This window comes from Ammodytes marinus (genome assembly GCF_949987685.1).
Source record: "Ammodytes marinus genome assembly, chromosome: 8".
Classification (NCBI taxonomy): Eukaryota; Metazoa; Chordata; class Actinopteri; order Uranoscopiformes; family Ammodytidae; genus Ammodytes; species Ammodytes marinus.
Window position 1 is genome coordinate 12479654 of NC_137212.1, and position 26962 is coordinate 12506615.

Below are 26962 nucleotides of genomic sequence, written 5' to 3' on the forward strand. Positions count from 1 at the left end.
CTGTAACAGCATGTAAAACTGATGACTTTAAACACAAAGTTGGTTGGATTATGTTGTCAAGCCTTGAACCTCATAGAAATGTCTGTTTAATCATGAGAAAATTTATTTTAGGTGCCTAAATGCAAGTTGCACTTCTCTTTGACTCTCTGCTGAAGTGAGACAGAATGGGATCATCAAAACAGCTCCCAAAAGATCTGAAAAACAAAGATTGTTCATTGTCATGGTTTAGGGGAAGGCTACAAGAAGCTTTCCCAAAGGTTTCAATTGTCAATTTCGACTGTAGGGAACGTTGTCAGGAAATGGAAGGACACAGGCACAGTGGCAGTTAAACCCAGGCATGGCAGACCAAGAAAAAAACAGGAGCGGTATAGGTGGAGGATTGTGAGAATGGTTGCACACAACCCACAGATCACCTCCAAAGACCTGCAAGAACATCTGGCTGCAGATTGTGTATCTGTACATCGTTCAACAATTCAGCGCAATTTGCACCAAAACATCTGCTTTTTATAAAGACCAAATAACTTAATTTTTGTCTCATCAGTCCAAAGCATTTTCTTCCAATATGAATCTGGCTTGTCTAAATGAGCTTTTGCATACTCCATGCAACTGTATCTGTGGCGTGGGCGCAGAAAGGGCTTCCTTCTCATCACCTGGCCATACAGATGTTTTGGTGCAAATTGCACTGATTTGTTGAACCATGTACAGATACACAATCTGCAGCCAGATGTTCTTGCAGGTCTTTGGAGGTGATCTTTGGGTTGTGTGCAACCATTCTCACAATCCGCCGCATATGCCGCTCTTGTACTTTTCTTGGTCTGCTAGACCTGGGTTTAACTGCAACTGTGCCTGTGTCCTTCCATTTCCTGACAACGTTCCCTATAGTCGAAATTGACAATTGAAACCTTTGGGAAAGCTTCTTGTAGCCTTCCCCTAAACCATGACAATGAATAATCTTTGTTTTTAAGATCTTTTGGGAGCAGTTTTGATGATCCCATTCTGTCTCACTTCAGCAGAGAGTCAAAGAGAAGTGCAACTTGCATTTAGGCACCTAAAATACATTTTCTCATGATTAAACAGACATTTCTATGAGGTTCAAGGCTTAACAACATAATCCAACCAACTTTGTGTTTAAATTCATCAGTTTTACATGCTGTTACAGGCATTAAAATCAACAAAACCACAAGGGTACCCATATTTTTGCACAGCCAGTTTTTCACATTTTATTTTATTTCATACAACCAAATACTGATTTTCAAAAAATCTTTGTTTGGAAAACATCCCAGTACTTAGCTGTTCCTGGTCAATTAAAGACATACCACTTTTATATTTTTTTTGTGAAAGCAGAGTCAATTATAATGCCGGCTAAGAGGGGTTCCCAAACTTTTTCATATGATTGTAATGACATGGGTCCCTGAATCCCATGAAGGCAGGATGAGTGATTTAGAAACTCTTGTCCTTCACCCCACCAATGCCTATCATATTGCCCTTGAGCCATGGCATCTCCAACTGAAGCTTCTTTAAGACAACGCATTTTTCTATCTGAACAGAAGTTAATGTACACAGGTGTTTTTCAGACACATTAACGTGACTGCATTCTTTTTTTATACAGATTTGGCGAATATCTTCTTATGTATCTACATCTCACATGTGTTTGTCTTATTTTTAAAAACAGTCAATATGTATAGGGGAGAACGGGGTAATCTGAGCCACTTTTTACATTTGCTCCCCTCTAAGCGAGCTAAAATGATTTATCACTCAAATTTACACATTTCCCATTAATTCAGGATGTTTCCTAGAAATGGGCATTAGCAGAATTTTTTCAAGACAAAGGGCAGTGAAAATATGATTGTTTTAAAAAAAGTTGTCATGTGGCTCACTTTACCCCAGCTGTGGGGTAAACTGATCCACTTACTTTTTCCGCTCTGAAACTACCATTACAACACATTTTGTAACAGTAAGAATCCTGAAAGCTAGCCACACATTCCAGAACTAATGTCGGACTAGTAAAAGAATGATGGGGTTTGGTCATTTTCTAAACACAGGTTTTAATAAGATTCAAATGAAAGATAGAACCAGTTAGATTAGAACACAGTCTGGGGGTCAGAACACAGGACCCTTAGAGCCAGCTAGTGTCTTGGGGGTCAAAGCATAGGAAAATCAGAACCAGCGAGAACAGCCTGGGACTCAGAACACAGGAGAAGACCCAGGGGATTATAACATCAGCCTGTCATACTCTACAACTAGGCCTACTCTACATTCCAGCCCTGAAGGTTACAGGGAAAGATGAGAAGGTGCTCTTTCCGTGTGGTTGCCCCAGGTCGTCTTCCTGGTGTATTTCCTTGGCATGATGGCTTTTCTACAATGTGTATGACATTAAAATAAAACATATGTTATGTAATATTACATTAAAATATGTTTAAGACTAAACTTAACTTGTGCCTCATGGTGGGGGAAAGTGAGACAGTGGCTCACTTTCCCCCACAGCATTTGGCTCACTTTCCCCCACCACCACAATTTGAGAAAAAACTACCTCTCTTAGCATTTCAGGCTAATCTTCAGTTATCAGCATCACATGGTTTCATATGTTGGTAGTTCATCAACACGTATGATAGAAGTTTTTCTACGTGAATACATTTGCTTTGGCACAACAGTTGATTAAGTTGACAGCAAGAACATTTACTTTTACATGCAAAATACCTATTTTGGTGAAAAAACATGCTTACCACAGCACCATGAGGTCCTCTCTTTCAGGGCCATGGGGAAATGAGAGGGGCTTGAAAACATATATCTCACATGACCACAAATGTTTTCCGTTGCCTAGATACAGGGGGTGGCTCACATTACCCGATGCCTCAGATTCCCCCGTTCTCCCCTATATATATATATATATATATATATATATATATATATATATATATATATATATATGCAATTATGTGCAGTGGTGATGCAGGTAGTGCGGCCAGCCACTTGATTGCAGTTAAGTTGGTTTGATCCCTGCTACAATGTCAATGTGTCCCTGGTCAAGACACTGAAGCCCAAATGTCTCCTGATAATTAGCTTTCACCCTGTGTGGTGGCTGCATCTAACTTTGCGCCAGACAAAACAATATGTTGTAGCTTACAGTTTATTGAAAAAGGAGTGTGACTCCATTCCACTTTGCTCCTTAAAAACAATCTCTCTCTCTTAGCCAGCCTTGGGCACTTACCAAGTGATAGCTTGTTGCGCATGACCTTCGACTCTCTTGGAAAAACAAAAACAAAACCTACCTGAGTGACCATTGTTATCTCCAATACATTCAAATTAAATGTATTTAAGAAAATGTTTAGACATCAGGAACTCCAATCGTCACACTCCTCAATAATATAGAAAACATTTTTTATTGAGTTCTACCAACAAAATGTATTTTATGGAATTGTACATATAATTTTTTTTTTCTTTTTGCTGTTTCTATTCTCAAGTTCAGACCTTTTTAGTAAAGGCTTGTATATGAGGAAGCTTCACTGCCCTATTTCCTATAGACGTATTATTGAAAGTCGGAACCATGCAACACTGTTCAGGTTCGACTCAGCATCTCATTTTGGCAATTCCTACTCTCTTGTCAATTTCAAGTTTGTGATTTGGACACAGCCAATGTCTTTTTTAAATGAATTAACAAGGCAATTAAGCAAACCGTTTATTCCTTAATGTTCAAAACGAACAGTTTTCACCGTGTTTCATTTGAGGTGCAAAGTGTTGGAGAAGAGGAGCATATAGACAACCTGGAGGATGTGGTATTGATGTGATCACTCTCACTTAGTGAGGGGAGCCAGTGAAGCGTGACGGTGAATAATCAGCCTGGGCACTAAATCACCACCACATTTTCCACCGGTGGGGCTTTTACACGCCCTCGGGGATGGTTGTAAGCCAAACAGGAAACGGTAATGTTTTATCTGCTGGACACAGTGGCTGCTCGACTCCACCAGGGGTCAAGCTTCAAACCACGGCAGAAAATAGAAAGGATTCATGTATGGTGTAATTGCTTTTAGCCCCATTTATCTTATTTCATTTGTGACTGTTTCTGACTGTTATTTGCCACTGTCTAATCTATTTATCTACTCCCCCAGGACTTATTTCAGATTTTATTAAAAATTATTGTTTTCATTGTTTCTGACTCCCCCTTGCCAGTTGTCCCATTGTCACATGTAACAAGAAGATTGCAAGGCTCGATAAACTATTAAATATCTTATAACATATTGCTCTTGGCTAAATAACGAAATCCCCACTTGAATCGATTCATATTTCAAGTGTCTCTCCTGTTGTGAGGTGAGAGCTGTAATGTAGTGGAAAGTGAGAGCTCGATCAGCTCCTACTTGTGATACTGAGTTGTAATTCTCCCCTCAGTGGGGATCCCTCTTTACTGTTTGGATTATTATTTTCCTCAGAAGTGTTTGCATTATGCTAATGCCTGCTTTGACTGTACTCATTGGCAGATGCCAAGTGAGGGTTTGCTCACAAATGGCAATCAGAAATGATTGCAAAGGTTTTCAAAAAAATGGCAATGCACCACTGAAGGACTGACATCCCTCAGGGCAGGATTATGTCTCTGTGTCTGTCAAGGATGCAGGAATGATTTTTTAATCTAACACCCAGCTTGACATTGACTCAGTTGAACCTCAGTCCTCCACTATGAGTGTTTTTTGAGAGTTCATTGTTAGGCTGTTATCAGCACCGTGCCCACTTCGAAAGTCAAATTAGAAATGTTTTCTTTTTTACTGGATGCCATTAGCTGGTGGGAATGCTCTCTTTTACCATTTGATTATATTTTAAGAGTGAATGAGTAGACTTGTGTCAACAAGTGGTTTGCAAAGACACTGAAAGCTGATAGGCACAGCTGCTTTAAGCAAAAATGCTATCATCAGCATGCCAACATCCTCACTTTGACCATGCAAATGATGATGTTTCGCAGGTATAGTGTTTGTAATTTTCCCTTAGGAAGCAGGGAATAATAATAATTTGAATAATTAGAAAACAAAACGTTGCTCTATCATAAACCATTTAGTGTATTTGGCCTCTGTTTCTTCTTTGAGCATCACATAACTCTTACTTTATAACATGCAGTGAGGTCAAAAAACAAAGGATTCTTCATATAAAGGCTCCCAGCTCCTTTGATGACCACGCTTCAGTCACATCTCCTGTGGCTATAATCGGGATGTAATAATGTAGCAGCAATGACTGTCTCCCTATGCTTTTTCATGAAATAGAAACACTGCAGTTTGTTCCCTTGGTTGGTTGTCCTCTTTTTATTTATTTAAACCTTTATTTTTCCAGATAAAACATTAAGAACAGTTTCTTATTTACAGACTCTTGGTTCTAGATGTATTGATGAAAAGTGTTCAAAGGGCTGACCAATTTCTGATTCCCACACAAGTTCACTACTTAACAGGTACAGTCCAGAATAAACATGATGAGAGGCAGACGGCTCCAAAAATATAATAATTTTATCAAAGGACAACAATAAATTGGACTGAAAGCTACACAGTAGCAAACTTGAACCCCGAGCTGTGCAATATGCAATTTAAGTCATGACAATACTCTGTGTAGTTATAAATCAAGTAGTTCATATCAGTGACGTGCGGTCAGGGTAGGCAGGGTAGGCAGTGCCTACCCTGGCGCCGTGTGCAAAAAATAAAAAAATAAAATAAAATAAAATATATTTTTTATTTAATAAACTTATATGTGTATTATTACTGTTAATTATTTCGATCTTTACATGTAATCCGCGATTACTTTAAAAAAGTGTAGACGTTTTGATTAGAAACGTGGCAGTTAGTAAGTTACGCCAAAGAAATATTGTGCCTTTGCTGTTTCCCATTCATTGTGTACGGCAAAGAATCAGTGCCTTTGCGCCTATTCATTGTGGACGGCAAGAAAAAAAAAGTTTTCGCGCATGCGCACTTGATTCTGTATTATTTAACATGTACGCAAATAAGCATAATTCTTTGTGCCTTTTTTACGTAAATGGTATGCCACATAAGCCTTTACGTTACATATCATTCATGGACCAATTAAAATCGAGATATTACTAGACATTTACGCAGCTTAGGCCAACGTCATTACGTTGTTACCCCCGCGGATTTTTAAGTCAACATTGCAGCTGCCGTGTCCGCAGATATTTCAGACTGGAGGAATTTTAACAAATTGGATTATAATTTAAAAAGGAACAGAATGAATAGCAAGAGAAAGGCCTGCGCCAGCCTTGGACGGTGTACAGCAGCAACATGGACAAACAATGTTCGAGCATTTCAAACGGACAGGTAGCCTACATGAACGGAAGGATGCTAGCTAGCTAGCTGTGCTGTCAGTCAGACTGTCACTGGATTACTATCGTCTTGCTTATTTCTACAGCCAGGGAGTCAGATTGGTGAGTCAGAAACTTTTTTGGGGTTTATTGAATAGTGAAGTTGGATGAATTGATACCGAGTGCAATCCATTCTGCATTTTATATTCAATTGAGCAGTTGTGTTTTCATTGTTACTGACGGACAAACCTAAGCTCTGCAATGTGGATAAATGGTTACATTCTGATGCTGGACAGGTCCATGGGGCATATGCTACTGGTACTTTATCTATTAAGATAAAGTTTATGGAGTGGAGTTGCCATCAGTTATGCTGTAGTGTAGTCCTACATAATGATGAATGCTGTCTTTTATTTTTAAGTTGAATAGAAGTAGTACCAGTAGTTTGAATCGGCGAAGGTTTGACTTGTTGCCTTACGTTTTTTCGGCCCTCGGTGTGAGGGACGGGTCCGTTAAGTCGATGGATGCGATGTTTAATCTTTTAGACCAAACTACAGTAGGCTACGGGCAAACCTGAAGTCACCGTCGTGACATCATACGTCCCGTCTGTGTGTGTGTGTGTGTGTGTGTGTGTGTGTGTGAGTGAGTGAGTGAGTGAGTGAGTGAGTGAGTGAGTGAGTGAGTGAGTGAGTGAGTGAGTGAGTGAGTGAGTGAGTGAGAGAGAAAGAAAGAAAGAAAGAAAGGGAGGAACTTATTTGAAATCGGCCGTGCGTGCCTGTTTGTTGTTTATTGTTTTTGATTTAACAATATATAGGTTTAGAGAAATCTGGCTTTCAGAACTCAGTGCCTACCCACTCACTGACCTCACCGCACGTCACTGGTTCATATAGCACTAGTACAACTAGAGAGACCCAAAGGCCACTATTGTATTTAACTAACATGTGGCAGTCAATGACTACAATCAAAAACATGCAAAGATACTGCACACAAGAAAAATCACTAAACACAGGTTATATCCACTGGATATATCAAACGTTAGTTTGATTTTTGTCAAAGGATTAACACACGGCGAGTCCGGTGTGTCTATAAGGCGACCACTCTGACACAAACGCTTTATTCTGGGCTTTAAAGGCCAGGACACACCGGTCCGACTACCCGAAAATGGAGTCTGCCGTTTCAGGCAGCTCCAGTCTGCCCGTCGCGGTCAAAAAAGTGCCAAGAACACACCGAGCCGACTACTGACTTTCCGTACATTCTGCGCTTGTAATGACTCCATAACAGCAGGCGGCGCTAGTCTGTATTGTGGCCTAAAAAAATATGGAAGCCGGAAATGATGGGACAGCTGTCTAGTCCATTACCATAGATATAAATACCTATTTATATCTCTGGACCATAAAGAGCACCATTTTTAGCAGAGAGTGTCGAGCATGGTGTCGAGCAGTCAAGAAGGGTTGATGCATGTGAGTACTCGCTGAACGAAACAAACAAACACAATAAAACAATGACTAGCGATGCGATACTGTTGTTAGCTGTTTGTGCTACCCGCCTGACTTCCGGGCTTCACCGATTCGCTGGCCCTCCACCAATCAAATTGCTCTGACTGAAAGACTGCTCCACTGAAAAGAAGCCCGACGACGGCCAATGTCATCGAACAGACCAAAGAGATTCGTGTCACCGCCCCCTCCAGACTCTCCGACGGCGATTATCGGGCCGGTGTGTCCTGGCCTTAAGGGAACACATGTATATTGTTTAAATAACGTTCCCTATGCGCTCCAAACCACACGGTTTAGTAATGTTTCAGTTGAATGTAGAACTTACCACAAACAAATGCTTGCCAACAGTCACTCTGTGTCTACGCTTCTGGGAACAGGTAGTAGAGAGAGAGTGCAGCTTATTTTCTGTGTTCCCTGAATAACCTTCCGACCGGAAAGGAGAGTGGGTGTGCTCTGGTTCCTATACACTGTCAAGCATCTCAAATACATCCCCATTATATAGACATTATCATAAGTGGCACTTCCAGTAACTCATTTGTATGCTTGAAAAAAGGCATGGCCTGTGGCAGACACAAATTACACCAGCAGGGCATCAGTCCGGGAGTTAGAGGAGTAGAAGGAAAACAGAAGCTCCTAAGAGGAACATTTTCCCCCTTTTTTATCCACCACTGTTCGAAGAAGTAGCGAATCAGCACACAGTGAGTGAGCCGATGGAATGCTTTGTGTCAGTGAAAGACGAAAATAAAATTTGGGGTTGTCTTGGCATCTGTCAGCTGCCCTAGTGACAGGTTGGCCTTTAGTACATTGACCAGTGTAGGCACATTTGAAATCATCTGAAGTACATACATGGCCTCAAAGGTGACTGCAGGTAAAACTTACACACATGTGAATACAAAATACACATTATGGACACAAGAAAAGTGTCCATAATGTCCCCCCCCCTCCAAGTAATTTCAAAATAATTTTGGCAGTGAGATGTTGTGTGTGAAAAAATGCAATTAAACGTTGTTTTGATGGAAGCTGTGGCCTTGCATTATTCAGAGCTCAGCTGCTGCCTTGAGGATGCTGTCCATGTATTACAGTCAATCTCCCCTTTAAGGCTTTCAAATGCATTATTTGTTTGAAGGATTGTCTTGGAAGATTAGACATTCACAGCTGACCAGTCAGTCCACATCAAAATACATGACACTGATCAGCAGACAAAATATAACTGACATTGTGAATTTTTAACCCTGAAGAGGAACATGAAAGTCATGGATTATTTACTTAATTTGCTTGACAACTTTCCTTTAAAAGGAACAACAACAAAGTAGTGCATTAAAAAATGGAACACAAGATCCGGTTTTACAACCACAAGCCACACTCATGTACATACTGTATATCAATCTGACTACGATAATATATTTCCAATTCCAGCAAAGATTCTGCTAATTTGACACCAGTTATTTAATATGCACCTAGTTGTATTTATAGAATTGTCTGCTTTTAATTGAAAGGGTCATTGGATGTGTAATACAGATGTCACAGTTACTTGGGATCACACTACCGAGCATTGAACACATTTACAAAGACAGACTGGTGACAAAGGCCAATAACATTGTATGTGACTGTACACACCCCCTGGCATCCCATTTTAAACTACTGCTATCTGGTCGTCGTTTCTGCCTACCCCTTGTGACCAAGAACAGATCCAAATTCTCTGTTGTACCACAAGCCATAAAAACCTTAAATCAGTCAAAATAAGCTATGTCTAGCTGGCCTGGTCATATCCAAAGGTGTATAGTGTATTGTAGTGTGTAATGTATGTTCTTCATGTTATGTCTGTCGGTGTCTGATGTATGGACTATCTGTTTGTGTCATATGTCTGTTGTCATGTCATGAAATGCGCCGCAAACCCAACTGCCCCACGGGGACAATAACGTTTTTTACTATATATCTGTCATTAAGGTAACTTTAGCCTGAATTGATCCGGAAACCTTCCAACAGGAACAAGGTTTCCCCTGTAAATCAGCATACACACACACACACACACACACACACACACACACACACACACACACACACACACACACACACACACACACACACGCGCGCGCGCGCACACACACACACACACACACACACACACACACACACACACACACACACACACACACACACACACACACACACACACACAATGTTGTTGTTCATTATGTTGACTGTTCTGCCATCTCAGCATGTCTAACAACACTTTAGGCCACATAGAATGGATTGTGCGTGCTAGTAGCTCCATGAAATAGCGCCCGCAATCTGCCTCGATTTAGCACTTTATCAACTAAGGACTGTTTATACCCGCGCTAACATGCCCACAATGTTTGGTAGGTGGGCACAGTTTGTCCTTGCGTTGCTTTTGCGTGAGTAAGCGGGCAGGCCCGCTGGAGAGGAAAACAACACTTTAAAAATATCCACCTAAATGCTCACTGACAATTCTATATTCCATTTCATGAGCCTTCATTAATAGTGGATGCTAAGTTGCCTGCCATACAGACCTGTTACATCACTCTGACATGCAGTCAAGCCCTTGAGGAAAGAAATATCTCACCAGTAAGCCTGATCATTACGCAACTGAGTTTCAAGCTGTACATTAGAGGAAATATTCATCTGCACAAATAATTAAAACCTTTAGAAAAAAGTTTCCAAAACTACTTATTAATGTGTCAGGTAATAAATCATTTAAGTTTTAATGTTTGAATATGATATACTACTTCAATAGGATTAAGTTTATGTTAATTAATTTCTAAAGAATATCAAATTATGAAATAAAATCCCTTTCAGTTTTAAGATGAGAAATAATGATTTGGAAGCAGTATTTAATTAAACATTTTATGGCCAGCTGTGCAATGTGGATTTAGCTTCTTGGTTGTTCTGGTCAGGTACAGTTCCCATGAGCTCTATTAAATTATACTAATGGGATGTGTTTATTTATCACTGTGGGCTATTAGTTAAAAAACCCAAACCCGCTCCAGGCATGTCAGAGGTTGGGGTCAGCTTCAGAACCACATCCCTGCGCTGGACCAAGTCGTAATTTGAAGTCACCTTTATAATATGAATAACTTGCACTTTCATTTATTTCATGATATAGAGTCACAAGGTGTTAAATGTGCTGTTTTCACACTTGGTGTCTGGTAGATGTTTCCCAAGAAAAATTATGTAGTGCAATTATTTATATTGTGATATATTTCATGGCAATCGATGTCAATCCTCCTAGATATGTTGAGATATTTAACTAAAACCCAATAAAACCTTACTATCATCCCTACTGCCAACTTGGCTTAATATTTCGATAAAGCTCCAATCGGCTACATTTTGGAACTAGAAAGTAATTCAAAACTCACAGTACGCTTTAGGGAACATCAACAGGCTGCATTTTGTATTTTTTTTAATATACATATATTAGTGATGTCCGGGATTGCTGCTGCCTATTAGTTCCATTCATTACCCGCTGGAGGGAGGCCTAATGTATCTTCTCCCCTGCCACCGTCATAAGCCTCAGATTGGTTCTGGGTGGTCGGTGGACTGCAGCCCGCTGCAGAGGAAACATATTGAGCTTCTCCACAACTTTACTTGGGGGTCATTTCATCAAAGGAGGGGCCTTCTGATTAACTTTCTCTCAGCCTCATTGCTTTGAGTGCCAAGCAGATAGTTTTCATGGGGGGTCTACTGTCCCCTGTTTCTGTACATTAACATAGCTCTTGTTTGATGAGACGTTTAGAGAAAAGTTCCACTCAAAGCAAATGATGTAAACAGGCATTTATCTAAATATCAATAATTCAATTGGTACATGGCAGCTGAGTGTTGGCTGCTGATTATCTTTTGCTCATCTTCAGCGCTTTGAGATCCAATCAAATTCTTCCTGAAGTCAGTCTGCTCTTTCAGCACCTCCACATTAGTGTTCCCTCACATAATGAGCAATGTTCTAATTGAGGACAGGTCAGATATTCAGTTGTTAATCACAATGATGTATCAAGGGCAGAAGTCTGATGATTTGTTTTGGTTAAAATCATCTACATACTTTGACACAGTTCTTGTTAAGTGCCTCTGCATGACCTGATAATGATGTCCTTGATATCAATGTCTTCAAATGTCTAAGTCAGGATGTAATGTTAAGAAAGAGGACCTTTGCTTTGATTGCCATTGCATATTAATCATCCACAGTTGTTTTGTTTGTAGGATTTCCATTTATTGTTCAATCAAAGACAATATTTCACTGTCACAATGACCTTATCCGGTTAATTTAGTAGAATATCACATTATATATCCTTATTGTATCGTGTGAATGGGAAGACACTGAGGGATCAGTGCAAATTGTAAAGCCTGTACTGACGTAGATTGGGAGGAAAATCCCTAACCAGGAGCTGCCATTTCTGGCTTTGAGGACATCAACATTTCCTGTAATGGTTCATATTCTTAATGTTGATTTATTTTAGCATGAAATAACATTTTAATTTTAATGAAACAGTTTATCATGAAATAGTGTCAAGATATGGAACTTGAGTTCCCCACAACTATTTTACGGTAACATTGCACAGATTTTCAGGTTAAATTTTTTATTTTGGGTTTCTACTAGAGACTGTCCAAATAACATTTTCCCACAGTGCCATTGCTGAATCTTGTCTTTTCAGCCCCTGACTCAACGCTCCATTTCAGAGCCTGTCTCTTTAAGCCTGAACTGCCAGTTTTAATCTAACTGCCAGGGGGTGTGCTTATCAAAGGTGGAGGTACAGTAGTGCTGAAGTTAGGTTGATAATTGGGTTTCAGCGAGAGTAATCTTACTGGGGTTTTTGAACACAGGTTTTCAGAAAGGTGGAGGGGGAAACAAAGAGAGAGAGAGGTTTTTTTTCTTATACTTTGGGAGTCTCTTGTCACACCAAGGACCCATATAAATGTTGAAAAAGTCAATTTTGCATAATAGGTAACCTAAAGTAAATGATCAATTCAGGTTTGGGACATTAGGTGGCTTTCACATCATCAATTTCTAAAACGTTATTTGTGAACACATGCCAAGCACACATTGTATTCCACTGAGAGCTTTGGAGGTTCAACCTTTAGATCGCCATGCGACGGTATAGATTGTCTTGTAACAACTTAATATACATCCAAAAACACTTAAACCCCCTGGGCAGTGGGTGAAGCAAAGGTGGGTTACCTTTCTGCAGGGTATCACTATGCTCTTGACAGCAAATGGTGTCACCTTTAATTGGAACATGCACAACGTAATGGAGCGTGTCAGATGGCTTCCACTGTGCCTGAGAGGAGGTATGGCTTCTAAGTTTCTCCACGGTTGGAAAGCCGGAGAGGGGATGCAAGCTGAAAGAAATGGAAAGGAAAAAAAACAAGGACATTTTATTTCACGTTATAATTGGAAATCAAAGATGACATGAAAATGTAAACAATGGTCTAGAGCAGGGGTGCCCACAACTTTTCAGCTTGTGAGCTACTTTTATAATGACCAAGTCAAGAAGATCTACCTACTATTAAAATGCAAAACATATTAGGCCCTGGGGCTGAGATGTTTCGTAGGCCCCCTGAGAGTCCGTCTTACAACACAAAACGTGTAATATTTCTTTTGATTAATAAACAAATCATTTTAAGGTAATACTCAGGGCCTTCAATCTGGTGCATTTTGAGAATAATACTAAGGCTGCGTCCTATGTGAGCTATTTAGTACTATTTTCTGGAATAATTTGGGGACACAGAATTACCAAATAGCAGATTTTTTTAATACAGTATACCTCAATATAGGCCCCTGCTCTTCGTAGCCACGAACAATGTAATTTAAAAAATATCAAAAATGTACTGGTGCCAGATCTCTGTATGCCCCCCCTACCTACTAAGGTTAGGGGCCTATAATGAGCCAGTCAATTGTTTATTTTTTTTAAATAAAGTTGTTCGGGGTCTTCAAAGATTAGGAGCCTATATTGAGCCAGTAAAAAAAAAGAATAAGAATGCCTTCGCAATCGACCGGTAGATTGCGATCGACGTAATGGGCTAGAGAGAGAGAGGATTATGAGACATTGCAAAAAAAGGCCAGGGCAAAGGCCTATTGTAATGTTACACAGACTGAAAAAAAGTATATTTTTATATTCAAAAAAATAATCATTATAATTGCAACTTCAGCTCTCTTGATATAATATGTGTATAGCTTTATACATTCTACATGTGGCAACATATTTGAAAGATGTCAGATTTCTTTCATAGACATTTTAAAATACACATTTTAATTATTCAAAACAGCGTTTTTACATGATGCAATGACATGTCCACCAGTGACTATTAAATGACTATTAGTTAGCACTACTGATTTAAAGGTTTTTCCATAGTGTTCTTGTATTGTTTTTTTAGCACATCTTGTCTGCAAGTGATTCTTCATAAACCTTTGATTGTATTCTCTATACTGTCAGACTATTAAAAACTTGAAACCTGATGCTTTAAAAATGTTTCCCCTTTTGTTTGACCAGCTGTGTAACTATTATACCAAGGTCATTTACATTTAAAGTCTGGCAGCCTGATGATCATCTACATACCACTTGTACTTTAAGCCTGTTCAGTTAAGAGTCCCCTCACATGCTACATGCATAAATGATCTTAAGTAATGTGAGCTAGACTTAAGGTTAGAAATAATAGATCAAAGCGAGGAATTTGACTGCATCGATTTTAATTCATGTGTTGCTTCTGATGCTAATAACTGACGAGATGGATGCTGCAATCTTGCGTCAGAAGGGTAGTGATGAAAATAGCTGGCAAACGAGGGAACGAACCAAAAAGGATTTCAGTATATTACTAAATAATGAACACGGAAGGACACAAGAAGTTTCCAGGACTGGCGCTGGGATGATCAGTAACCAATGTCTCTTATATTTTTAGGCATCTTTTAAGATCATTCTGGCCTGACAGATGGGATTGGGCCGTCAAGTACATCTCCGTAAAAACTCACAGGTCCCCGAGACGCTTTGGTGAAGGAAAATAGATTTACAGATGGCCACTGGGTGTCTCTCTTCAGTCTTGGCTTTGCGATTCACAGTACCAAGACCGCTCATAACGCATAACACATTACTACAACAACTTCATTATAGAGCTGTTACTTATTGTCAAAATTAAGTGGGGATTGGTAAACCTAAGTAACAATTATTGTTTATGGTAAAGCACGAGCAGTCTGCACACAGTTTTTGTCACACATTTAAATGATTGTACTGTCACATTTACACATGCAGAGACTATTGTAAAACGGTTCTTTTTTTACTATGGTAAAATAATGCAAATATATGTGCTATGGATCGATAAAAGAGAAACGTTTAGGAATTCATTGGAAATCTGCGTAACCATTAATGCAGGGTTGTTAAAAGATAAAAGCAATGAGGAAGGAGCCTCTTTAATGTATTTGTACATAATGTAAAGGTAGGGCAGGTGTAGGATAAATGCAGTAGTGGGAGGTGTATACAATATCTACCATTTCAGCACCTCCGAAAACAAAGGGTTGTATAAAAAAAATAGAAACATATTTTCCTGGAACCTAAATTCAGGCAGTGACGTGCCGTTTGCCCCTGTCCATCGTTTTTCTCCCCTGCTTCCTTGTTCTCTTGGCAGGAAGCAACGTTTAGCCTCTCTGCCTGTTTGCTGAGCCAGTGACAGCTCGCCTCTGCAGCACTGCTGGGGGAATAACTCCCTGCGTGGACTTTAACACCCTGGAGACCTTCCACTGCAGGCCACAGCCATTTAAGAGAGAGGGGGGAGGCTGCGGACTAGATATATTCTGTGGATGCTGCGTAAAAATCGTACAGATGTCCCGATGAATGTGAGTTTCTGGTTCCGCTTTGGGCTTGTTGCCTGTAGAGGAGTGGGTGTAAGGAAAGGGGAAGTGTGAGTTTGGGGTAAATAAATGGGGAAAGCAGGAAGAAAAACAACTGTTAGTGGGAGTTGCATCATGCTGTGATGTGCTGTGATAAGTGTCTCAAACTTGGCATTCAGCTCAGATACAGGGTGATAACTAGGGAAGAGGAGGCTGCAAATCAAAAAGATCTTGATCATAACAAACCTCCGCTTCTCGTGTGCGATGTGAACATTGCAAGTCTGTTTTGAGATTGCTCATAAATATGTTTGGCACTTCAAGACGCTCCCATTAACCATGCAGGCATTAAATAGAATGTCTGAAGGCATGTGGCCCAGCTTGGTTTGAAGCAACCTTCTTGAAATGTAACTTACTTGACAGAGTTGCTTTGTTTTCCTGAAAGTAAATGTACACTCACTCATTTAGGTTCATCAAGGTTGCTGACTTTAACGTGGCCTCTTGAGGCTAAACAGCCACATTATTGACTGCTATAAAGATCACCCATAGACTGACATGTGTGACATCACTACCTGTTGTTACAGGTAACCAGAGAAAAACCAGCAAACAGTGAAAACAAATCCGTCCTTTGGAAACATGCATTTTAAAAACCAAAAATCAGTCTTGTCTTGACCTAGTTATTTTTAGTCAAGTAAATAGTGACAAAAGGGTTGTACAACTGTCCTGCTTGGAATATTACTTTGACAGGTTATTTTTTAACTATATAGGCACAGAATTGTTTACCGGAAATAGTAATGTATCAAGTTAAAAACACAGGAATAATAGAAACCGACACCACACATCTCCCATAGCTGTTTGTTCTGTAGTGTTTGAGGATGCATTTTAATTTGAATTGTGTGGGTAGTAGCACACATCCACTACACAACAGCTCGTGAGCTGCTTCCACTCAAACTGTTGGAAATCAAGAGACTTTCAAAGGCACTGCGCTGCAGGTGGGAGGGGCATTTTCATTACTGCAGGAAAGGCCAGGATTTGAGTTGGGAACCTACTGGTCTCAAGCCAGTGGTCTCTATGGCTACCACAGTGCACACACTGAAAAATGTGTGTGTATGTGCGTGTGTGTAGTTGTGTCAAATGTTACACATGTTTGAACAAGCATAGACATGTCCTTTTGCTTGTGCGTCAGATTGTGCTCTTTGTTATTTAAGTGGGTGCTGTCAGGAACAAGATCACACTGTGCCAATGCTACAACATAATTAATTATCTTCAGTTTTTCTCACCTATCTGTTCTCTACCTTTCTTCTTTACTTTGCCTTTTATTACAACCTCTGTCTCTTTGTTAGCTGTCCCCTCACTCTCCCTTGTTTATCTGTCCAAGCTGTACACCATTTTCTCTAATCTATTTCAATGTTGCGCCAGTTACTTGACAACTATTTTCAGTAACTAATTACATGTTGCTTGATTGATGATTAATGAACAGCAGAAGCAACGTCACAGGGTAACCAAACATAATGTTTTGTTCCAACCACTTGCATGCCTCTACACCCTGTATCATATACTGTATGTATAATAAATGCTTAGAAATAGAAAACAAGGTATTTTGGTTCAACAAGCAGCCAGCATGTGAGTTGGAGTTGTTTACAACCCATCAACAGCTAGCTATAGTCCAACATCCTAATCACTAGTGGTACGAAAGCAAATAAGCCGGCCCCTAAAATGAATAGTAACTGTGATTAAATTTGACTGAACAAAGACATTTCCCACTGAATTGTAATACGTAACCAACTTGTTGCTGAGAATATATGAGAATCAAATTATTATTGCATGTTACTCAGTAATGCTTTATGATCAAAGAGTGCTCTATTGTTTTCCTATTTCTCTCTTCCTCACGTTGCGGCTGTCCATCTCGTCTCTTTTTCTTCCTTTCTCGTCCCACTCTCCACCATGTCTCTGTCACGTCTTCCGCTCATTGTCACCATCTCTGTCGCTCGTTGTCACTCTCACCCCTTCACTCCATCTGCCATCCCCCTCCTGTTTCTCACTGTGTTGTTTCTCTCCCTCGTTCCTTCACCTTTTTTTTTTTTTGCTCTTCCTCTCTCTACCATCTTCTCACGGACAGGCCCTCATTAGCCAGCAACAGCAGCATCCCTTTGCTCCCTGTTTGCAGCCAATGGGCCATTAGTCTGTTGTGTGCAGGGCAATAAATCGCATCAGGCAGGAACCCAAGCGCCTCCACTTCCTCTCCATGTCGGCCAATCAGGACAATTTGCTACGGTTTGGCGAGCATTGTGGGAACAGTAAGCACAGTGCTCAAGTAAGGGTAAACGCAGCGGTAGTGGAGCTTCAGAGATGCAGTAAGGATTTGTATAACAATAAAGTTGGCATGAAACTCTGGAGTGTTACTAAATAACTTTAGTGTGCAAAATCCAAAATGTTGTATCGGTAAAAATACTGCAATGGACACATGCATCGTCACAAATTGAAATAGATTACAAACCATACAGTATTTTATATAATCACAATATTTACATTTGTCTACAAGTCAAGTGGACAAGTAAAATTACAACATACAAATTGTCTTCTAATGGCAATGAAAAAATTAAAGGTTAGACTATTTCCCTCATGTATTTGGTATTCTTTGGCTGCAAGGCTACAGACAAACTGATACTGATGCTGGGCAAAATAATAAAGAGCAAGCATCTGAGTCCGACAACTTTTCCTGGCTCTGCATACTCATAAAGCACCGTGCAAGCAACACACTGCCAATAACTGCAAAGTAAGCTAGAAATACCTTAATTTGTTATAAACTAAGTATACACTGTCTGAGTTACTGTGACAACCTGTAGCTTACTTTTAGCTGTGTGGGCTGTGCCTGTGACACATGTTTTTCCCTTGGCGATTCTCATTGCCAGAAAAACTCACTGCAGTGTGCAGAGATGGTTCAGTAATACTAACAAACCTGTATTGGTACTAGCTGTTTTTTTTATGACTTGAGTTGTGTGCAGTTTACTCATATCACGTTACAAGATATTTCAGTACTGATGTAAAAACAATTCAAACATATTTCCCTTTCACTACTATTTGGGGTTGGCAGTTTGAGAATTTGTGCGGCGTTAATGATCCCTGTGGGGAAACTGCTGTTGCAGCAGCAAGTAGTAACAAGAACCAAGAAGAGCTAAACATGTTAATGAACGTCGGCTAGACTGGGTTAGAGTGTTTACATGAATGGCAAAATAACAGTCGAAAAATGGCTTGTTAAACAAAGATTATATAACATTTCTACCACATTCATGTAAACAGTATAGGCTACCGAATATACTGTATATCTCTTAATATATTTATATAAAATGCATTCTTTTTTACATTCATTATTTTATCTATATATAAAGAGTGAAAATAACAGAAAAACAGTACTTGTTAAACAAAGATGATGTAACATTTCTACCTCATCAATGTAACCAGCATACAGTAATGTATATCTATAAATATGAATATAAAATGCATTCTTTATTACAGGAATTATATTATGAATAAAAACTATAGCATACAGTGAAGCAGGGATGGAAATTAACACCCGCCACACGCCAAATGCGGGTAGATTTGCGTGCTGGCGTGTAAATTGTGTCACTTCACCCGCCACTGTGTCGGGTAATACTTTCCAGTCAGGTCCGATCTAATTTGCATATTTAATACATTCGTCATGAACATGATGACAGGGCGCTACACAGTTCAACAGTTTCTTTTTGCCTTTCTAGTCGAACTGAACTACGGCGCGATCCGCTCCGCTAGGAAATACTATCTGCGAGTTAACGTGTAGAGGCATAAGTCGACAAATCAATCGACTTACTTTGCCCCCTTTTTTTCTTCCCACAGCAGAGGTTGAGGTGCTGAAAATAAAGTGAAAACTGCGCTTTTCCTTTAAGCAGCAGAGCTGCCGCCGTTGTTACAGTATTTGCATCAAAGCCCTAATGGTAATACAAATGAGATGCTTTATTTAAACGCTGTCCGTGCTTAGAGGTGATTTTAATTGTGTCGGCTGAAACAGAAACTAACGGAGGGATTCGGCTCACATACAGTCCCTTGAGTCGCGCAGTCAGTTTGCCGACATGGCTTTGTATTTAAGGCTCGAGACATATGCCTCGTTTCCACCGAGTAGAGCGGGTCGGGTCGGAGCGGTTCGGTCCGGGTAGTTTGGCTTTTCATTTGCCAAAAGTTGGGTAGGGTACGGTTTAAGCGCACCTAACCGCTCTGAGCCGCTCCCGATCTCAGTACTCCTCCGTAGGGGTACTAGCGGCCTGAAAGCGGGCCGAAAATGCATGAGAAGGCGGAGCTACACACTGCCGTCATTTGATTGGTCGAAAGAATCATTTCCGCCATGTGTAGATCTCGGCAAGAGTGAAGAGAGTCTTGTGTTTTGGCGAAAATGTGAGCACAGCTCTGTTTATTGTGTGGTGTTTTTCCTCGTCAATAAATTAATCAGTTGGTTACACTGTGTCCCATAGTCACGTAGCTGCTGCAGCCAGCACTGTTCGCTCACTGTCTCTATGAGTTGCGCCGAGCGGTCTCTGTGTGTTTACGCCATAGATAGTAGTAAAATACACGCTCACAACAACACGGGGGGAATACATAAAGAAGCGGCTGGTTTGAATCATCTCCGCCGTTTGTAGTCACCTCGGCTAGAGTGAAGAGAGTTTTGGCGAAAATGTGAGCGCGGCACTGTTTATTGTGTGGTGTTTTTCCTCGTCATTAAATGAATCAGTTGGCTACACTGTGTCCCACTGCTACGATGTCACGTAGCTGCCACAGCCAGTGCTGTTCGCTCACTGTCTCTATCAGTTGCACCGAGCCGTCTCTGTGCTCACAACACGGGGGGAATAAATAAAGAAGCGGCTGGTTTGACCAAGCAAAAACAAGAGACCGCTGGCTTGACCACAGTTGTTCCCACAGCCCGATAGTTTGACCCACATTCTGGCGTCGGCTATCGCAGTCCAGCCTAAACCCCGCCCTACCAGTAAGGGTAGGGTCGGCGGTGGAAACAACACCGAGATTCTTAAAAGTGAGCTGTCCCGCTCTGAGCCGCTCCGATCCGACCCGCTCTACTCGGTGGAAACGAGGCAATACAATCAGATCGCATACAAACAGGGAAGCCTTTCCCATCGGTATCGCTAACGGGGAGAATATCCCCGGTTATTATTTGAGCCTCAAACCACAGAGTTCTTCCCCGTGCGGTGGCTCGCGCACTCACTAATGATCTCACGGTGAAACGCTGCTTTGCTCGGACGAAGGCATCGTGTGTTTCTAGATGATTTAACGTCATAGTCTCAGACGAGCGTTTAATATTATGCTGCATCTTTTGCACTGCACTGTTTTTTATCAACAGTGAAAACATGGTCCCACAGCGGACTCTTATGTGTAGCTGATTACTTCATGCACGCACCTTGCAGAAGTGACGCTCCTGCAGCGCGCTCACGACCAGAGGTGACACGGTGACATCTCCCATTAATAAAACGGCATAACTCCCTGATTTTCAGATTTCTATTTTTAAATTCGACTTGAGCGCAAGTGGAAAACCGGTCAATGTGTCGACACATTCACATCCCTAATGCATATGGAGAAAGTGATAAACAATATCAACATTTCATATCATTAACTAAAAAGAAAAAAGAAATCTAAAGGTAACTTCAATACTGTATTATAATTATTGACTAAATGATGAAAAAAAGGTGTCTGCAGGGCCAGTGAAAATATACAAGGGGCCAGTAAAACTCGGATCTATTGGCCAAGCGGGCCAGTTGGGAAAAAAAGTTGCATTGAACCCAGAGTATATATGGAGTTCAATTATACAATGTTTTGAAATAAAGATGGCGTGTATTGTGTATCATATATAGTAAGAGTGTACCATTTAATTTGCAACTCAGTTCCTTGGTAGCACCTACTTACAGTACAAATGACTTCTGATGGAAAACATTTGTATGAAAAACACTTTCATTAGCTATTCTTACTATTGTATTGTTTAACATTAACGCATATATTAAAAAAGATATTGCGTATAAAAAGTGGCTGGTAAAAAAGACGAGTGGCTGGTAGATTTTTAAATCTACCTGCCACAGTGGCTGGTAGGCAAAAAAGTTAATTTCCATCCCTGCAGTGAAGGTGCGTGGAAACATGCTTGCAATTATTAAATCATATAGCATAGCAACTAACCACATGATCTGATTAATTTACAGTATTCATAAATGATTCAGCGTTTAAATGGATGCTTTACAAGCCAACATATATGTCTCAATGCAGTCCTCAGCTACAAAAGTTACAGTGCTGTCAAATGGATACTTATAATGCACATAAAATATTAAAACATCACAAAAAGGATGAAGGCATGATACATGGATGCATGTTGTGACATTTGATGGGAATACAGCATTTATTTATTAGTATGCTAACCTATTTGTGTTCTACTTCTTGCATCGACCTTTTCCAGATGTGCATAAGAACATTATCATAATGAAAGTACAATGATCCAGGTAGTATGGGCGTCTGGAAGCAGAGAACATGCCTGGAATACAAGGTAGTGTCTCTCAAGGATTAGGACAAACATGCATGAACTTTGCTTCTCTAATCATACGGCTGCTAAGGACTGAGCTGACCTTAAAGTGCTTGGTAAGACAGCGATTTGAATGTCGCAAGGACACTGCTACAGCGCTGGCTTCATTTCCATTCAGATTCAGTTACTCTGCAATGTTGAATGATGGCATAATTATGACTGCAGCGGTACAGATCGCAGGCAATGATTAATTAATGCAGTGTGTATAGTGCGTGTGTATAAATAAGTACAGTGCATTGGCATGTGGTAGAAGTCCTGTTTCGCCTATATAAGTATAGAGGGAAATATATTTGACAGGGTTTTGTTTGTGTGGTGCATAGCTGCGCAAATGGGGATGTGTTGTGTTTTAATGAGTGTGTGCATATAGAAAATGTTTTAGCTTTGGGTTTCTGTGTGTGATTCAGTTTGTGAATGCAAGGGAGAGGGAGATCTGCAGTCACAAACTGAGCAGAAACACTGAAAGCAATGGTAACAGGAAACACCCACCACTGACGCAAAAGATAAATGAAAGGAATGCACCACATCTTTAGGAGACTGGTCTGTTGGAACATGGAGACAAAGTTTGCATGTGTCTCTCTCTATTGTAAATTAATGCCGTATTAGCACTGTAATTAGTATGTATGCAGTATTCTGAATTGTTTTAATATATGCTTTCTAAGCCATTAAAAGGACATCTTAACTGAATTTGATACATTTCCTGTCTAGAAGAAGATGTCTTGGGATGACATCACCTTAGTCAAGCAGTGTCAAGCAATGTGAAATTGGATGAATTGAGATGAACAGTTGTATTTAAAGGGCAGGACAGAGGGGGCAGCAAAGTGCAACAATATGTGGTTTAACTGTTGTCATTCATTTGTGTAGTAGATTGTGAAAGTCATGTAAAATGTACATACACATATAAACACTACAAGGAACATGCTACAGCAGCTGCATTGTGTAGATACACATTTTACCTCAACACACAGGTTCCTACATGTTTTATTTTACTTTCACTGTACAAGGTTGGGAAAGGCAGGGAGTGACATCTAAGGAACGACAGATTCTGAGGTCTTGCATTTTGCTCCCTGTGCCTTGTAAAAGGTTATGTGCTTCCCAGCTGGCCGTTGTTAAAAAAAAAAAAAAAAAAATCCAAGCTTTTGTGTAAAGCCATCATACTGTTTACAAGTAGGTGTATGTACAAAGAATGGAGAGGGGGAACGGAAATGTCAGAGAAATGTCAAATGCCTGCTGGCTCTGTCCGTTGTATTTTTCCAGCTGAAATGTTCTCTCCAGGGAAGAGGGTCCCGGGCAGGGTGACTGTGGTGGTCCAAGGTCACACATGTTGGTAACTTTGAACAAAACCAGTGCTTATGTATTATGAATGGATTAAGTGAGAAACAATTGGATAGGTGAATGAAGGGGTTAAGGGAGGAAATCATAAATTATTGATTGGCGAAGGGCATACTGTCGGTGCTACAAAACAGTGGAGGGATACACTGTGTCTAGATTAAATGGAAATTGACTGATGATAGATTGATATATTGATGACGATTTGACTGGAAAAACTAAATAATGAATAAGTAGAATGACTGAAAGACAGATAGAGTAGATAAAGGGTAAAGGCAATTTATGAATAGGTAGATATATGAATGAATAACCATGAAATGGAGAGACAGGGTTACACAATTGGACAGATGGCTTGATTTATTGATGGATGTATAGACAGACACGTTCAAAGATGAATATAAGCAAATCACTGTTGGATATCAAAGGAGGATGAATAGATAAATGGATGGAGTAATGGCAATTTGTGCAGAAATAATGGACAGTTGCATGAGTTTTACTTTGATGTGAAGGGATGTATTTGTAAGTGGGAAAGATAACACATGAAGTATTGATTTTGTGATTGATATGCTAAATGTCAGTGTGGCTAATTGATGTTAGATGATAGACAGGATGTAAACTCAATAAACTGATGGAGGTATAAACAAACAGGTGAACAAGTGAATACAGCTGTGAGCTAACACACACAGACACACAAACCAACAGACAGACACACACATACTAAATCAAGCGCCTCTCGATACACCCTTCTCATTGCCTCCTCCCTTTCTATTGGCGACATCCGTCAGCAGTGAGAAATTGCTTGTCTTCACTCTTTTGATTTGCTTGTTTGTGGGGTGCTAATTTATGGCTTAATCAAGTATCCATTAAAGCGTCTTTCACATAAAGACTAGTGTTGGTAGTTGCCAGCAATACTGTTGTGCTTAATATGCATTAGCGTGCCTATCATCCCCCACTTCCCTCTCTATCGTTAATGGGGCGAGGTAATCTTCCAGCTTTTATTATGTGTCATGCATTTGTGGAATTTTACCCTTCTTCTTACTTAATGGCTCAAAGAAAGCACACTTTCTAAATACTACGAGAAATCCATTGTTAGGTGACTACCCATTTTGGTAACACTTTATAATAACTATCCGTTGTAACTCATTAATAGATCATTAGTAAACTCTTAATTAATGATTTATTAATTATTTGTTAAGTGTTTGTTAGCAGTTTGTTAAGGATTTATAACAATGCCTTACAGACAGTTAATAGACCATTAATAAACTTTTAGTTAATTGGTTATAAATGACTTGTTAAATGACAGTTAACCATTTGTTAAGGATTTATAACTGTGCTTTGTAGATAGCCGATAGATAATTTCCAAGCTAGTAGTGAATTACTTACTAATGACTTATTAAGTATCAGTTAATAGTTTATATGTGTTATCGGGACGTTATTCTAAAGTTGCAACTATTCCTCATTTATTAATTGTTTGTAAATGAGGAATAGTTGCAACTTTAGAATAACGTCCCAATAACATATATAAACTATTAACTAATACTTAACTAATATATTAACTCACACTTTACAGATCAGTTATTAATAGATTGTTAACCTTCTACTAATACCAGTGAAACTTTGTAGAACTGCACATGGGTGAAACAAGTTCAAGGTACAGAAATTTGACATGATATTTAAAACCCATAGGCTGTTCTGTGTACTGTTTTTTTACCAAAGAAACACCAGATGAAATGTTGAATATTGTGTTTAATCTATAGAAACACACATACTGAGCCATCACATGGCATAACAGTAGTATACAAAAGTACACAACAACATACAAACCCATGAGGTTTGGGAACTTTTTGTGGTAAACACTGGATAAACAGAATTTCAGAGGGACGTTTAATGTCCATACATCCCGGCAATGTCCCATGAGGTTTGGGAACTTTTTGTGCAGGACATGAAAACAAAATCAAAATTAAGCCATTGGCATTATTGATATGAACATGTCTTCGCACAACTTGGACCCTCTATACTTAGTACTGTATATACATATATATATATATAGTATTATACTATACTGAACCAGACCCGAGCTACAATCAAACTGCTCTAGGGCACCATTCCATTCCACAGTGACACAACACCTAAGCTTTCTTAGACAGAGGAATCAGTTTTCCGTTTTTCTTTTGATGTTCAACATCCCTCAAAAGGTTTGGATTATTAATCAACACTTCCAGACATTTTTTTGCAAAGTCCTGCAGTCGTTGCTGTGGTGTATAAGCAACCAGCAACTCCTTGTATTTCTTCGGGGCCACAACAGCCAGCTCACAGATCGGGCATTGGCGACAACGGTGTTTCGGTCGACACCGACCTTTCGATATGCCATGCTCAGTTTCCTTCCTTTCTTGTACGCCTTAAGAACTTTCCTGTATCTCTTGATAACCTCCTCTGGATGACGTGCTGAAATAGATAGAAGTTTAGGTAAGTATAACAAACCTACAAGTTGTGAATCAACACAGGGAAACACACGCATAGATGCAAAGTGGTTGCAAGTAACAAGATTGGAAGGTCCAAGACAATAGTCCCACCAGCAAACAGGTTTTGGATGAACTTTATAGAGAGAGAGAGAGAGAGAGAGAGAGAGAGAGAGAGAGAGAGAGAGAGAGAGAGAGAGGTCTACATGCGTGACACACATGAGGGGAGCAGTCTTATTTCTTGTTTTTTTTATGTTTGTCTGTTTTTATTTATTGTCTGTATTGCCTTTATTTGCTTTGGCAACACTGTATTTTAGCGGTCATGCTAATAAAGAGAGCGAGCGAGAGAGAGAGAGACAGATAGACAGACAGACAAGACATACAGACAGACAGACGTTGTGACGTCTATATGCCTGACACACATGAGTACACTTACCTCTCTGCTTGCCATGTAGCCTTTTTTTCTTCTCTTTTTTCTTCTTCTTATCCTTTTTCTTGTGACTCCGGTGGTGGTGCTTCTTTTTCTTCTTGGGTCTTGTCTTCGATTTCTTGTCTGAATTGGAAGAATCAGTTGATGAACATGAGGAGCTGGATGAAGAGGAGTTGGATGGACTGGAGGATGAAGAGAAAGAAGATGGACCAGGAGACGAGTTGGCCGAGGAAGATGTGTCAATTGTCCCACCATCATCTGTGTCTACAACATAAGAGAAATAAAATACCAAATGCATTACTAAGTATGACGATACAAGTACACTCACATACATTCTTTTCAACACTGTACTCACATGTATTATTTATTAATTAATTTCACTGACTCATCAATCGAGATTTCATCAGTTGGACAGCTGTGTCTGCTGTCAATCAATGCTACAGATATTATCTTCCAGGTATTAACTGCACATATATTGTTTGGTTAATAACACAGTAATGCTCTGATGAAGGTCTTGTCACTGTGAAATGTTGGCCTTTCTTCCACTCAAT